The sequence below is a fragment of the Wyeomyia smithii genome, chromosome 3 (genome assembly GCF_029784165.1).
Source record: "Wyeomyia smithii strain HCP4-BCI-WySm-NY-G18 chromosome 3, ASM2978416v1, whole genome shotgun sequence".
NCBI classification, from domain to species: Eukaryota; Metazoa; Arthropoda; class Insecta; order Diptera; family Culicidae; genus Wyeomyia; species Wyeomyia smithii.
This window is the reverse complement of record NC_073696.1, coordinates 73,661,568-73,678,724: the sequence shown is the minus strand read 5'-3', so window position 1 is coordinate 73,678,724 and position 17,157 is coordinate 73,661,568. Positions and strand designations below refer to the sequence as shown.

At 39.3% G+C, this 17,157-nt stretch overlaps 1 protein-coding gene across 2 annotated transcripts in view; it reads left to right on the top strand.

Annotated features, from left to right (window-relative positions):
* LOC129731081 (protein dimmed) overlaps positions 1–16,295 on the top strand; it is a 118,593-nt gene extending 102,298 nt beyond the window's left edge. For both annotated transcript variants that reach the window (XM_055690830.1, XM_055690829.1), the window contains exon 5: positions 14,413–16,295. The gene's annotated coding sequence lies outside the window, so the exon portion shown is untranslated. The remainder of the gene's footprint in view (positions 1–14,412) is intronic.
* Positions 16,296–17,157: the final 862 nt, after the last annotated feature.

The window sequence follows — 17,157 nt, the reverse complement described above, 5'->3', positions numbered from 1 at the left end:
TGGTATTTTAGTTTACTGAACTCGGAAATTTTCGGTTTGGCGGATTTTTTCTGTAAACAAATTTACGGTTTCATGGTAAACACGCTCGGTTTCCGACTTTTCAGTAATTTTATTACCGAACAACAGTAAACTAAAATGTTTTCAAGTAGTTTGGCATTTTACTTTACTGAGAAAACATTACGCAGTTAAGTGTGTAGAATATAATGATAACACATATGATTGAGAATTCAATGTTTCCAAATAGGCAGTTTGGTTTTTGCCATGAGCTTTCGACTACTCATCAGTTACTTAGAGTAACTAACATGATACGAACTAATAAATCTGTAGGCTATTCCACTGAAGTTTTTTTTTTCTAAACATAGTAAAGGCATTCAAAAGTGTTTGGCATGAAGGTTTATTAGCCAAGACGTCATTTTTGAATTTCCCATTATTAACTTTACTTTTGTGGCGACAGACCGATTATTGATCCTGTGCCGAATCCAGAATACGTCACTATATCACTCGGTCTTGAGCTGCAATCCTCCAGTCTCCTCCAATACCGCGGGCATCCTCGTCGACAGTACACATCCAACGAGTGCGGGGTCTACCTCAAAGTCAACGGTCTCTATCAGAATTTCTGCTGAACATAGTTTTTGCTGATAGTTTCTTCTTCATTCTAGCTACATGTCCAGCACACTGTAGCCTGTCGTTTTTTATCGGCTTGACTATATCCGTCGATCTGTATGCCTGGAACACTTCATGGCTCATGCGTCTGTCCAGTTCGCCGCCAAGGATTGACCACAAGATTCTACGCTCAAAAACACCAAGAGCTTGCCGATCAGCCTTTTTCTGTGTCTATGTTTCTTGGCCAGAGAGGGCCACCGGGAAGATCAATGTTTTATAGAGTGCAAGTTTTGTGTACACGGTTACAGGCTGCGGGATCTCAGCTGGTTACGCAATCCGTAAAAGGACCTGTTTGCGGCCGCTATCCACCTCTTTATCTCAAGGCTAACCTCATTGTCGCACGTCACCAATGTACCCAAGTAAATAAATTCGTTAACTACTACAAATGATTCGTCATCTATTGCAACCACAGCCCCAACATCCGACGGGCTACCAGCCACCATGTACTTCGTTTTGATAGAATTTATGACAAGCCCAATTTTCGCAGCTTCCCTCTTGAGAATTCTAAAGGCCTCTTCTCCCGCTCTACGGTTAATACCAACTGTCCGCGAAACCTAGAAGCATATGTGACTTCGTCATGATGGTGCTGCTTCTCTGCACGCCAGCCCTCTGCTCGGCAGCCCTCCGTAGCACCTTCCAACGCGATGTTGAACAATGAGTTTTACAGCTCGTAACCCTGCTTCAAACCATCTAAGGGGCCATCCACATACCACGTTGACAGCTTTGGGGGGGGGGGGGGTTGGCTAATGTCCACGGTCCATACAATTTTTTTAGAATTTATATGGGCCGTTGTCCACGGAGGGGGGGGTCAAAATCGTTAAAAATCTGTCCACATGGTATGTGGATGGCCCCTAACTTCATGAAAGCGTTCGATATCCCGGCTTCCCTGACGCTTGATGTGGAACCATCAAGAGCTGTACGAATCGGTCTTATTGGAAAACCGTCAGTTTTGTTGAAAACTCATTTCTCTTAACTGAGTCGTACGCTGCCCTGAAGTCTATAAACAGATGGCGATTCTGCAAGTTGAATTCTTGGAATTTATCAGGGATTTGTCGCAAGGTAAACATTAGTTCCCTAGTGGAGCGTCCCCTTTGAAAACCACATTGATATTCGCCAACAAAGGTTTCCTGCAACGACATCAGTCGACAGAACAGGATGCGGGAGAGCATTTCGTACTCGGTGTTCAAGAGAGTTATACTCCTATAGTCCAGGTGGAGGGCTATTTTGTGGATCAAGCATATGACACCCTCCAACAAGTCCGAGAGAAATTCTTCATCATTCAGCATGATTCAATGAATACACGGCACGGTACAGCTGTTCGCTCCCGATTTTTTAAAGCTCGGCGGGAACACCGATGTTTCCGGCTGCCTTGCAGTTCATCAGCTCTTTAACTGTTTTCTTCACCGCGTACATGGTAAGTGGATTCACTGCTTGTGTATTATTCCCACAGTCAATCTGTTTTTTTCGACACCTTCGTCTTCCTCACCATTCAACAGCACACTAAAACGTTGTTTTCAACGCCTGGCCACCTCTGATTTAACACACTAACAGACACATTTCGGTTCCTGATTCCGTTAATCTTTTTGTAGAGCTCCTCGCATCATGCCTGGAGAAGCAGTCCCCCACCGCAAGAACACGCTCTCAATGCTGACGTTTCTTCCGGCGATGGAGTCCCTTTTCTAGTTCTATATCTCCCTACGCTCTCTAATGCGTCACAGCCACAGGTTCTTCTCATCCGTCGCTCGCTGGTACTCAGCGCCAAATCACTCGTTGAGCCCGGTTGTCACAGCTCTACCCAACACTTCCCACGCTGGTCGTACTGGGAATATGTCTCCACTGTTCGTTCAGGTCTCCTCCACTGTTCGTTCAGGTCTCCTCCAATCATCAACTTTTTGCAAGTACTCTACAACCACTCCTCCATTTGATAACCATTGGATGTTCAGCCGTAGCTTCCTCGTTATCCTTGATTTCAAAACGTTTGACAACCGGATGCGGATCTAGGATACCACCGAAAAGTAATCTTAGTCAATGATTGGTCCTCTGAACTACCTTACGTCTGTAACGTCTGAAAAGTGCCGACCATCGATCGCATCTGGGTACATCCAGGTGTGCTTACGAAAATTCCGGCGTGCAAATAAAGTAGTGGAGATAAGCTTGGCACTAAAGGTAAGACCGTCACCACTAAAGTTTTACTAGAAAACACCCGTAAACTGTGATTTGGAGTATGTGTAGTAATGGTCTATAATATTTAGAGCCGTTTGAAACGTCAAACGCCTAAATAATAGACAAAGCACACGCTAAACGGATGTAATTTTTCGTAAGTGGAACTTAAGCTTTTATTTATGTGAAAAAATTAAGATACCTTTTCGCTGCACTACAATTTGTTGCCTCTATTGTTACCGTCACCCAGTGAGTGGGGTTAGCCCAGCATGGTTTGAGGTTAATTAGATGTTACTGACATATATTTTTCATCTATTACCGATGCCTCGCTGCTAAATAAAATATTACTTCGACTTAGAACCATGAACTCAAGCTTTTCTGTGATTTTTGGATGAATCCAAGTGTTATTGAAGGTTACAAAACTGACCGCTTCCCATTTTCATGATCCGATGTGGTCAATGTGATCCTGGCTTCGATAAAACTAGTTATCAAGCTCAACTGTCATTTAAGGTGCCGCATGATAGGCATTGTTTATACGTTATCGTTTATGTTATGTTTATGTTAGTTTTTAAACCTTACTTTTCATTGTAAAACATCAGTTTGAAAGTACTGACAGTCTTCATTTCTTGTTAAAAAGAATCTGGGCAACCGTACGTCCTGGATAGCTGCGACCTTCACATTCACCTTCCGCAGCTCTTTAGCTAGAATACCTGCGTAAGGTTCGTGCTCCAATAATCGTTGTCCTTTTTCAATCGCCTAGGGCCATGCCGATTATTCTATTACATATTATTATCTGCATTATTCGTGGTAGTTTAGATTTGGTATGCTACGTTATTGGGGCGACGGCGCTGTCGCTTTGGATATAGCTGGCGAGGTACCGCATTTCATGCTTCAGCCGCCCGCTCCCGGTCTAACGCAGTCGTACATCACCCCTAACCCCCCTTCCCAGTCAGCATACGACCAATGTTTCCCTATACATCACAAAAGTAATACAAAGTTACTTGACAGACCGCACTCTTCAAGTTAACTATCTACATTGTAAATCTGATGGATTGCCTGTTGGACCTGATCCTACCTCAAGAAAGTATCTTGGGTCCTATGTTAAAGTATTGTCACTTCTGATCTGACTGTATGACAATCAGCATTGCTAAATGCAACGTAAAGACATCGTAAAAGCTCACCCATTAGAATCAAATATCAATCAGATGTCAGCATGTTAAATAGAGTTGAGTACTTGGATGATCAAAGCGTGCCCCTTGAAACATTGATAAAATAAACAAATAAACGAAAGGCACCCGCCAACTAGGATTCTTATCGAGAATTATACGTGATTTCGTGTTCGTTCTCTCCTCGAAAATGCCTACCTTGTATGGATGCCACACTAACTTTATTAGAATATACAATTAGAACGTGTGCAACGAAGACTCTCACGTATAACTCTTCGAGACCTGCCTTGGCGACAACCTAAAAATCTACACTCGTATTCAGACCGTGAGTACCTTAAAACGCAACCGCAAGATAGGGTTGGGAACATATTTTAAGCAGCTTGAGGAGCGGCCTGTGTATTGAGTCGAAATACTCGAAATCTGTAAGGTAAAATAGAAACATAAATATATTAATTTGTTCTCTATCTTTTTCTCTGTCAGCACTCTTTTTCAGATTCTAAAACCGGTTTAGTAAACTTCAACAATAATCAATTGAAGTTCTCCATCAAGGGACACTATTCCAATCACCCCGAACTTTTTTTTGAGCAGTTTGCATCTGTTTTGCAGGGGATTTTCTTCAGCACCCAAACAGCACCTGAATAGCTGCAATTCTGGTTTATTTTTTTCGTTTGATGTTTTTCAAAGATTTTTTTTTTGTGTTAAGCTCTATTTAGAGTTCTAAGCGAAGTGAAAATCTCATACAAAATGTTCATTTTTTCACGCTCGTGAAATATGCAACCTGTAAAAATTTCACTTCACTTGCAACTGTAAACAAATTTGATCCAGCGAAATCGAAGGTTATGGATCTCATCTTTTTCACTTGGGTTTACTTTTTTCACGCATGCAAACGCTAGTGAAAAAAGCAGCAGCAAGCGAAAACTTGCGTGCGTTTATATTCTGTCAGTTGCAGCCAATTTTCACTTCGCTCGGAGTGTAAACTCGTGAATTTCGCTTTACTTAAACTGTAAACTGCAGGCTGGTGAAATACCTGCGTGTTCCACAAATGGGTTGTCACGACAGATTTCGCAAGCGAAAATTTACGCTTTTTCATTTATCAAATTTTTCACTTCGCTTGGAACTGTAAACTAAGCTTTAAACAGTATTTTATGTATTCGTCAGACAGCTAGTTAATCACAGTTTTCCTTCTCATCATTGAAATTGTCGATCAAAATTCAGGAGTTTGAGGCTCGTTTATTTCAACTGATTAAAAAAGGCGCCACTGCTTATGCCGTTCCTTGCCCTGCAACAGATATTATTTGTGGCAAAGCTGTTGAATAGGTAGATTCTCCAAAACTGCGCCGCTAAGATCCTATCTACCAGCATCACTATTGACAAATCATTCTCATCGTACAAACTTTGCTCGCTAAGAACCCGTTGCCTCGTGTATTATTGTAGTGTTGTTTGGTCGCCTTATCAAGATGTCCAAAAAAATCGATTCCATACAAAAAACTCCCCTGTCTATTTCAAATATTTCTATATTAATAAGCATACAACGCGATCCATAAGAAGGAAGAGGAAATGAAATTTAACCTAGTTTTCTGAGTGCATAAGGTAACTTATGCACTAAGAACTAGGTTAGATTCATTTCCTCTTCCTTCTAATGGATCGTGTTTTATGCCTATTAATATAGAAACACTTAAATTAAGAAGAGAAATTACTTTGGTCACCTTCGTTAAAGAATTAATTCCACAACGCATATGTTCGAATGTCGAGTGGTCGAGTGGTATATGATATTCGGCTCCCTTAGAACTAAGGTTTTCTAAAAGACTGCTATTCCTTTCAAGACGAAACGCTAATTGAATGTATCCCAGCATCTTCAAGATTATCTGTATTGTTTTAAATATTAAAATAGCATTCTCATAGTAACTGATAAGCCATGTTTTCCAACGGATAAATTGGTTTTGTTTTCTCTCCAGCAAGTGTTAAACTGACTAACCTCGTTGAATCAATTTTATCTTATCGGTTGAAAGCGAAGAAAATGAATAGCATCGCGAAGGAGCAGAGTCAAGATAATTCGCCACATTGCTATCTATATCTCGCCGTCAGAATGCTTCATACACAATCAACGATATGGAATTCTTCATACTATACACTCCAGCTTCATGTCTCGTCGTGACGAAAAGAGTTGCTGAACAATCTTGTCACGCTCCTTATGCCGCAAAGGTTGTGCCTCCGGTATCCGCCCAACATGGACCGTCTGATTCTGATAGGCGTCTTCCTCAGAATCCCGTTATGAAGGGAGCCAAATCTGCGTGTAATGTTATTATCACACCCGAAAAAATGCCTTCTAACGGTTAAATAACCCGACCCGGCAGCACCCAGAAGAAGGTTCTATTGACGAGCCATCCAACCATGTACAGAGTGGAAAAAATCCTGACAGTGAAATCGTGCGTATTCTCACTTCACCCACTCCAACATATGGGACTATGTCTGGTTTGTTGTTGATAGAATTATCTGTTTATCTTGGCACGCGCACAAAAGGAAACCGTCCTCATTGTCGTCTTCGTGATGGCATTACACACTTTGGATCGGAGACTTGTTTCTTTTTTTTTTCGCCAACGGTGACTTGTTGGTTCTGTTGGCATTTGGTGCGAACATATCGGCCTCGGTAGCACTTCTCGATATGTGTTTCGGGTTTAGCTGGAGTACGTCGTGGGAGTAAATTGATACACTTATGTGATGCATGACCTCCGAATTGCCGGGTGTGTCTAGGAATGGGTGCATGCTAGCATAAAGATAATAATTTGCTAGTATTTTATTTTTAGAGCTATTGTTATGTTAGAGTATTCCATTGTTGGCTTTTGATATTCAAACAGTGTGAATAACGCCTATTTTCTGATGCTCCAATTGACAAGTAACTGCTACCCGAAAATTATTAGTATTTCTATCAATTTTCGAGTTTCAGGTCATGGTTTCTAATGTTCTAATGTTTTTTTAAAATATAGTGCATTCATGAAAGAAGATTTCATCGGGAAGAGCAATCACCGATGCTCACTTTATAAGTAATAACTAATATGACATTCGAGAAATAACGCAAATGTAGGTCCTAATAACAAATCCTGCCCAACCTCGCTCTGTCTGTACACACGAAAATTGTGTCGGTTTCCACTGTGAATAAGAAAATATGTCGCAAAGTCGGACAAGATGGAAAATAATCATCACATCGCCCCATTCCAGCCGGAAGCACCACACAGTAGGTTGCCCCGTAGCATAGTCCTGTCGGTCAGCAGAATAAGTGAGTGAAGCAAGCTTATAAACAATAAGGATAACATGTTCTTGCTGTTTACGGAAACCCCTCAATTGATGCCAGTACAGTGTTTCTTTTGTGAGTCGGCAACTCAAGAAGATTTTCAATACGGTCCTTATACTTATAGGTTTAGGTAGTTCCCATTTGGCAGTCCTGGGCAGAGTAGGACCAGCATAGCACTATTGGCGCGCAGTGGGTAGCAATATGGCCACATTAGCAACATATAATCATAACAATAACTAAAGGGAGCAAACGAGGGCACTGACTGACTTGCTTTCGCATACCACTGGCTACAGTTTTCTCCAGTGTCAGTCAGTATATTTGAGATGGAGCAGCGAAAAGAACCATTCCGAAAGGTATAGCGGGAGGCGCTGCTTGGAAAGAAAGCGGCAAAATTTAATGATATGTTTTAATGGATGTTTTAATATAGTTAGTTTTCTTGTTTGTTGCAATTGGCGCTACGGCGGAGTGCAAAGCTGACAACTGATGACGCTATTTGATCTTGTTGTTATACTTTATTGTTACTGCTTGGCATTAATTTCTAATGGCTGTCCCTCGGCTCAGCTCAGATTATCTTTGAAATCAAAAGACTTTCATGTCATATATCATTCTTGAAAACAGACTTTTTATCTAGAGAGATTTATTGCAGTGAAAACCGAAAGCGCATGGTAAGCAACAGTCTTACAAGAAGGTGCTCAATCTAGATAAATTGACTGAGGGGCCTCGGACCAAATGTAAACGAATTTTTAAAAGTGACACTTTGAATTTCTAAATTAAATGATTAATTATCAGGTACAACTCTGCTTCTATTGTTCGCAACAGCTTTGAATGCCTGATACCAGCTCGATAAACGAAAGTAAAGAAAAAAAAGAATCGATTCATTTTTGATGTCTTTTAAGAGTTTTTTTAATGAAAGGGATTTCACCTGCGTCACAATGTTACACTAACGCACTCGGTCCATGACGGCTTGTCTCCAGTTCCTAGAGCGTCCTACATTCGTCCTAGCTCCTTGCACGCCTCTATGTCTTGTATCGGTTGGATTAGAGATTACCACTATTTCCATGGGATTGTTGTCCGGAATTCTTACATCGTGTAAGAATTCCCGCCCAGCTTTAGCGACTTTCTGGATACTAGGCTCGCCGAAGAGCCTCGCCAGCTCGTGGTTTATTCTTTGCTTCCATACGCCATCCTCACATACTCCGCCGATGATGGTCCTAAGCACACGTCATTCGAAAACGGTTAAAGCTTGCAAGTCCTCCTCGAGCATTGTCCATGTCTCGTGCCCGTAGAGGACTACCGATATTATGAGCGTCTTGTACATGGTGCACTTGGTACGGGAGCGAAGTTTGCCATACTTCAATGTCTTTTAGTCCCTAGTAGACACGACTTTCAGCTACAATACGTTTGCGGATTTCTCTGCTGCAGTTGTTGCCTGACGTTACCAATGACCGAGGTACACAAATTCGTCAGCCACCTCGAACTTATCTCCGTCGATCACTACGCTACTGCCTATGCGAGCCCTATCGCACTCGGTTCTCCCTGCTAGCAGATACTTGGTCTTCGACGTATTCACCTTCAATCCAACCTATTCTGCTTTACGTTTCAGCTTGGTGTACTGTTCAGGAACCGCCTGCAACCTCCTTCCGACAAGATCCACGTCGAAGCAGATGAACTAACTGGATTTATTGAAGATCGTTCGCTGCATTATGAAGGCGGCATGTATCATAACACCCTCAAGTGCAATGTTGAACAGAAAGCAGGAAGGAAAGACCGTCGCCTTGTCGAAGTCCCTTGCATGTTTCAAACGGGCTTGATATGACCCGAAATCTTCACATAGCACTGTACACCATCCATTGTGACCTAAATCAGGCTTGTTAGTTCCGCAGGGAGCCATTTTCGTCCATAACTTTCCATAGGTCTACACGGTCGATAGTGTCGTAAGCGGCCTTAAAATCGATGGATTGGTGGTGCGTGGGGACTTTGTATTCACAACACCTTAGGAGGATCAACCACAGCGTGAAGATTTGGTCTGATGTCAATCGCCCATCCACAAAACCGGCTTGATAACTTCCCACAAACCTTCGTCACAAACCTTCGTGCTAGCGGCGATAGATGGCGAAAGATGATCTGGGAGAGCACTTTGTAGGCTGCGTTAAGAATAGTGATCGCTCGGTAGTTCTCACATTCCAACTTGACGCCCTACTTGTATAATGGGCGTATTACTCTCTCCTTCCACTCCTGCGGTAGCTGTTCGGTATCCCAGATCCTGTCTATCAGCTGATGCAGACACGAAATCAACCTATTCGGGCCCAGCATGATAAGCTCCGCTGCGATGTCATACTTTTCAGCTGATTTGTTGTTTTTGAGCTGCTTGATAGTTTCCCTAGCCTCACTTATGGTGGGAGGGCGGTATGTATACCTCGCGCGCTGTCCTACCCTCTTGGTCCCCTGCCTCTGCGCCATTCCCACCTGTCAATCACCTCACGTTCATCTGTCAAGATTCCTCCATCTTTTTCCCGACACATTTCTTGACACATTTCAGCAGTTTAGTTTCTTGTAGAATCTTCGTGTTTTTTGAGAACTTCAGCCCCCGAAAAAGATGGGTCTGCTGTCTTCGTTTCTGTTTGTAGCTACTCACGTTGTGACGAATCCTTCGCTGCAGCATCAATGCCCGCGTTGTATTCTTCTCTTCTAAAATCGTTTGACACTCCTCGTCAATCCATCCGATACGTCGATTCCTCTCGACGAATCCAACAGCACCTTCCGCTGTGTTGTTAATGGCTGCTTTTCTTGCTTCGGAAAGCTCTCCTTGATTCAGCAACGCTGCCTCAAGGCTTTGACGTCATGTTTTAGGCAGTTATCGTATACACGCTCCAGCCGCGCGTAAATGGCGTCCTTATCGTCATGGTTACTTCCTAGGAGTGGGCTGTGCACGTTAATTATTCTAACGTTGAAGAAACGATCTCCGATTCTCAACTTGCACATTCTGTTGGCGATTGGCCAAGCTGTGTCCAGCTAGGGTGTGTTACTGACGTATGTACAAACCTTCTGCAGCGCTACAATGTCGAACTTGCGGACTCTCAATAAGTCGGAAAGTATGCGTGTATTACCCAAAACATTCAGAGACTTGCAGTTCCATGATCGAAGTTTCCAATCGTTAGTCCGTTTTCGTAGTCTCAGTCCCGCCGGAGGACCATCCTAACAGCACTGTTTAGAGTCCCACGCTGGCAGCAAGACGTTGATCCGTCGCCTCTAACGTGGAGAACAGACGCTGTTTTGAGCCGCGCCATCTTGGTGAACAGACGCTCGGGTTGGCGAAGCATTTCCTATATCGCCAAAATATGGTTAACACGCCATGATTGCATGTTGTTTGGATGACAATATTGCCCAGGAGACACCAACCAGTTGTGTCCATGTTTCAGCTGGCACTCTATTGTGATCATATAACTTGTGGAGGTGTGAATTAGGAACTTGTGGGAAGCGGAGCTAAGTTTGATGCTCATTCCAGGCTGTCCACTCACCATTTGAATCCCATCTGTAATCCTGTTGTTACCTTTTTATTTGAATAAACTTTTTTTACCTTTCTTTGTATCACTGATTTTTCTGGTAACTCCTGTACAAAAACATTAAGAATGATTAAACACATTTTTTGCCTGCGGCTCTAGGAAAATAGTGCGTACTTTTATGGTTTGTGCTTATCTATAACCCACGATTAGTTTTCCATCTGGTCTGATTTACAGGACCATCGTCAAATAATTTTTGATAAAACCAATCTACCCTACAAACCACAACCATACAAGATATTTTAATGTTTTGAGTTTCTGTAGTTTCCGAATAGGTGAATCGTAGTTTTCAAACTAAGAAAATTAGATCAAAACACAACTCACCTCATAACAGCTCACCTCAAACAAAATCTTTTGTGTTTACAGCCCATGCGTTGGTGTACTCAAAGTGGTAAAACTCACAAAACTTACGGTGCGCTTTGCAGATCGAAACTAAGCTTATGAAGAACGTTTTGACAACTGTTAGGTTGGCTCAAAACAAGGTGGACCCTAGAAATAAAGAAATTCGCTCTGAGTTCACCAACTAAAGGACAAAAGACTGATTTCGCGCTCTCAGAGTTCAATCAAATTTCGTGAGTGTAGGGCCTTTCTAAACTCAGCCATTTTGCATACTTTTTATCGCGAGACTGTTTTTTACCCCTTTTTCTATAAAACGGTAATCAATATTCCTTTTAGGAGATTGCTTGACCTTTCGTTTCAAAATATTGAAAAAATCAAATGTAAGATGCTGCACCACAAAAAATTCATTTAAAATACAACAGGAGGTTCAAAACAAAAGGACCATCTCACGCAAAAGTTGGATGGTGTAAAACAACTCCAATTTTGTACGAAAATAGCGCAACTTTTGATTAAGATTGGAACCTGGTAACGAATGTGTATTGCCATAACACAACTAATAGGGTAACGGGGGTATTTTGGCCAGCTTTGGGAAGTGTTCGTTCATTAAAAACAAACACAATTTTTCAACATAAATACCTACTCTATTATACCATTGTTAAAGCTAAGTGTCTATTTTAATATACACCGTTCAACAATGCAATATATTAAAAAATATCCTAGAGATATCAATATTTCTACGAAGTACTAAAAACATATTTTGGTCCACCAAATTTTTACTTTGGCCCACCTTTATATCTAGAGACGTGTATGGAAATAGTTCGACCTAATTATATGTGAGATCATCATCGGTATTTTTAGAGCAAAAATAATGGGTTTGAGGAGAACATCCTTCTGCTGTGAATTTTTGTAAATTTCAGGCATTTAAAAATGAAATGATTTGGCTTATAGTGGTTTGACAGGCATTCTCATCCAATTTCATATCGTTAAATGTGATAAATTAAGAAGTAATCACCTGTAAATTGTCACAAGCTGCATCTTTGTTCACGTGAGCCGAACGGTAAACAAAGAGATGTCAAAACTTGGCATGGCCAAAATATGTTCGCTTCAGAAAGAGGGAAACATATTTCGGCCATGCGTTTAACCACTTTTTCAACTTTTTCCAACATGTGAGAGTATACAAACTGTTTCTATGATATTTTATTGATGTTACTACAACAACGAATTGTTTCATAAGCATACATATTTGATACAATAGCTTCCGGACGTTGACTTGTATATTACCACTTCTTCTTGACTTTGGGTTGACTCAGCCATGACTCTGAATATGTATGAACTAATTCCAAAATAACACTACCTAGAGCCAGTTTTTCGCCGAAAATTATAGTGTAGTATGATTCTTAGGTGTGTTATTCAATGTTGCATGCATAGTTTTCTAATATTCATTGAAATTATCAGATAAAATGCGTAAAATGTTAACGGGTGGGCCAATATATGCATGTGGGCCAAAATACCCCCGTTACCCTACTCTATATTTATTTTCATTGTAGGGTAAGAACCCCACAATTCGCCCACCCACTAATCAACTTATTGTTCACGGGGTTTGTCATTGAATTATGCCAAGTAATAATTTGTTTTCAATCTCAGTTATTTCTTTTTTATGTTTAAACACAGTTCTAAGAGTTGACACTATATAGCGTACAGAAAAAAAAATAGTTGGGCGAATTTTGAGTAGCCGGATGAAGTGGGGCCGGTCTGGGGTCGTTACCCTATCAGACGGTTCAAAAAACTTCCAAACATCAACCGGTGTTGGTGTCGTCATGATGATTTGTTTACAAAAGGCTGCTAGGGTAACGGGGGTAATTTGGCCCACATGCATATATTGACCCACCCGTTAACATTTTACGCATTTTATCTGATAATTTCAATGAATATTAGAAAACTATACATGCAACATTGAATAACACACCTAAGAATCATACTACACTATAATTTTCGGCGAAAAACTGGCTCTAGGTAGTGTTATTTTGGAATTAGTTCATACATATTCAGAGTCATGGCTGAGTCAACCCAAAGTCAAGAAGAAGTGGTAATATACAAGTCAACGTCCGGAAGCTATTGTATCAAATATGTATGCTTATGAAACAATTCGTTGTTGTAGTAACATCAATAAAATATCATAGAAACAGTTTGTATACTCTCACATGTTGGAAAAAGTTGAAAAAGTGGTTAAACGCATGGCCGAAATATGTTTCCCTCTTTCTGAAGCGAACATATTTTCGCCATGCCAAGTTTTGACATCTCTTTGTTTACCGTTCGGCTCACGTGAACAAAGATGCAGCTTGTGACAATTTACAGGTGATTACTTCTTAATTTATCACATTTAACGATATGAAATTGGATGAGAATGCCTGTCAAACCACTATAAGCCAAATCATTTCATTTTTAAATGCCTAAAATTTACAAAAATTCACAGCAGAAGGATGTTCTCCTCAAACCCATTATTTTTGCTCTAAAAATACCGATGATGATCTCACATATAATTAGGTCGAACTATTTCCATACACGTCTCTAGATATAAAGGTGGGCCAAAGTAAAAATTTGGTGGACCAAAATATGTTTTTAGTACTTCGTAGAAATATTGATATCTCTAGGATATTTTTTAATATATTGCATTGTTGAACGGTGTATATTAAAATAGACACTTAGCTTTAACAATGGTATAATAGAGTAGGTATTTATGTTGAAAAATTGTGTTTGTTTTTAATGAACTGTGCGAACACTTCTCAAAGCTGGCCAAAATACCCCCGTTACCCTACTGTTGAATCAGTCTTACCTGATTGTTCGCTTGACGCCAAAGCTTATCGAAACATCACGATTTTGGTGTATATGATGAAGAGTAAGGTCTTTTTTACGCGGTTTTTCTTCCTATAGCGATTGCCACAATACTTTATATTTATTTCGTTTTTTATACTATACACTTTAAAAAACCCAGCTGGTCCCGAGGTGCGATGCTGTCCCAACAGACCAGTCATCGTAGGTTCGAGTCTCGGCTCGAAAGAGACTGTTAGTGTCAGAAGGATCGTACTACACTAGAACAGTTGGCTGTGAAATCTTTGAATAATAAACAGAAGCTCGAGTTCCGAATTTGAATGTAGCACCAAGGTTTTGCTCTTACATTTATTCTGTTTTTTTTTTTTTTACAGTATTTACATATTTGTTTTGTTCTTTTTTCCAGCTCACGTTGATCATGTGAAAATATAAATGGCTGTACAGACAACATCGACTGGTTTATTCTTTAACACATCGCTGAAAAAAATTAAATTACTTTTCTTAGAGAAGTAAACCACATTCGCCTGTTTACAATGTCAGTACTGAAACAATAATTACATAAGTGCTTATCAGAGACATTTTTATTGTATCGTATTTTTGCAACAGCTTTACTTATTTCATGAATTGTTCAAATAAAAACTATTGTCCTATCAAATATTGTTAATACGAGTGAACGCATGAAAAAAAACTATTTGTACACATTTTATGTAAATAGCTTAATAGTAAGCAAAGTTACGTGGACGTTACCATTGGTAAGTACAAAATACAAATCAAATCAAGCAAGATACATCATTGGTGGGCGTTCTACCACCGATAAATGCATAGAAATAGTGCATAAATTAATGCAAAATGATCAAATTATAAAAATAAACTGCATCAATTGCTTAAAAACGAAATTTACACTAGTGAATTGAGCATAAATTAGTCCAGCAACAATGATTGAACAGTTATTTAATTTTAAGTATGTGCATAGTTAACTTCGTATATAGTATAATAAAATAAATTAAATGTGCCAAAGTGTATATTTCTTGTAGATGGCTAAGAATAACAATTTCCGTACAGCGCGTAAATCGACAATTGAGTGTCATTCAAATGGATGATTCAGAGATAGTGCCGATAATGCAGAACTCTTAATGATTAATCAAAACAACTAACGCACCGATGGGTTTTATTATTAGCAGGTTTGGTTAATTTGATGGTGTTTTCATACGTTTCTGGTAACAAGTTAATTAAGTGCATAATAAACCATTGATTTACTATATATGGTTGAAGGTTTTTCTTTTATTCTGTAAAAGTATAATTCTGTAAAAAAATATATTAGGAGTGTGTTTTGTAAAAAAAGGATATGTCGCATGACATAGGACAATTTTTTTATACTTCTTCATAATTGTCATTTTTGATTTGGCTGAAACTTCACACGTACGAGTTTGAGCTGCCATTTTGTGCTATTAGTTTGCTCTAATCACTTATTTTTGCGAGAAGCCTATTTAAAAAAGGTATCGAATAATACAAATATTTTTGAAACCAAAATGGTTTATTTAATCGGTGCAACTTATTCGGCAAAGTTGTAGATAATAATTTTGTCTTTCCACAAAAAACATACACTGTAAAAAAACTTTTTTTTTGGGAAAAAAATAATTTAAAAAAAACTTGTTTATCTTAAAAAGTTTATTTTTTTTAAATCTTATTTTTTATGAAATGATCAAGCAAAAAAAAAACTAATAGCACAAAATGACAAGTTGCAGCCAGATCAAAACTGGTTCATTAAAATCGTTGTCATATGTTGCTAGGAATTGGGCATATTGCAGTTAGTCATATGATTTAGTTAAAATTGTTCTTAATATACGACTATTCAACAGTTCTTTATTTCGTAATAGTAGGTTAAACACAACTAATTTTATTTAAGTTAAAATAAAATAAAAACAATTAAATTTTGATTCGTTCATAGATTTTTAGGGTTAAACCGTCCTCTCGTAGTTTGTTGATGACATTCATTTTAACTCTATTGTCGATTGGAAAGTGTATTTTTGAGCCTGATCTAACTTATTCTAAGCTGTTGAACAAATATACATTAAACCAGTAAATTACCACTCACAACAAGCATTTCAAGTTCCATGCTTATTTTTGAACAGATCTTTGTTCAACAAATCCATGTTTTTCAGAGCAAAATTTTCAAAACCACAAAGAACTATGCATAAGTCCTGCTTACTAAGTATGTGTTGAACGCAATGATGAACTACTAGCTATCAGAGATAAGAGCAAAAACAGTGTGAACAAAAATTTGAAAAACATGTGATTTTATTCATTTTTATATGATGACATCCTGACAACACTGATGAGCAACTGAATGGCATGAAAGTTCGCCAACCTCGAAATTAAAACTAGGTTATAATCTAATTGCCGATATAGATATCCCTGCACTGGTTGTGGACTAGCATCATTCTCCCATGAAACCGATGGAACCAGAAGAAAAACCCAAAAACATTTTGTTTAGACCCCCAATTTCATCTTATTTGGTATTCAGACTGTAAGAAGCGCTCTGGAAAGTGTGCTATGCGATTTGTGTGCGGAGTATGTTGATGGACAGGTATTCTGGACTCGAAGTGTGTCGATTCACTCATACACTCTCAACTATGACGTGTTAACTTTGATGGAGTGTAGCAAATGCATAGCATTTCATAGCGATTTTTTTTTTGTTGCAAATACTACTTGCTTTGCTACTTTTTTCTCGATAGTACTCCTGTAAAACGTAGTATATTGCGTCCAGTATACCTTTATAGCTGAAACAAACAGCGTATCTGGACTGATCCTGCGACTGCGATGGAATATCCCTAGGCTAAGGTATGATACCAACATTTCGGATGAAAACAAAGGACATAGATTTTTGATATCGTCCAGTAGGTTTTTTTGAGATAATGTTTCCGTAAATGTTGACACATAGGAAGTTGAAGAGGTTCTTAGACCAGAATGACGCTCTAATTAAAATTTTAAAAATGTGTATGGGCGAAAGTCCATGAAGATAGTCAAGTCTGTGTGGTTTGTGTGCACATATATCCCAGCACTGCTTATAACTAAACAAAACTTCATCGAAATATTTAAAAAAATAGTGTAAACGAGACCTAAATAAAATTAACCAGAATTAATGACGGTT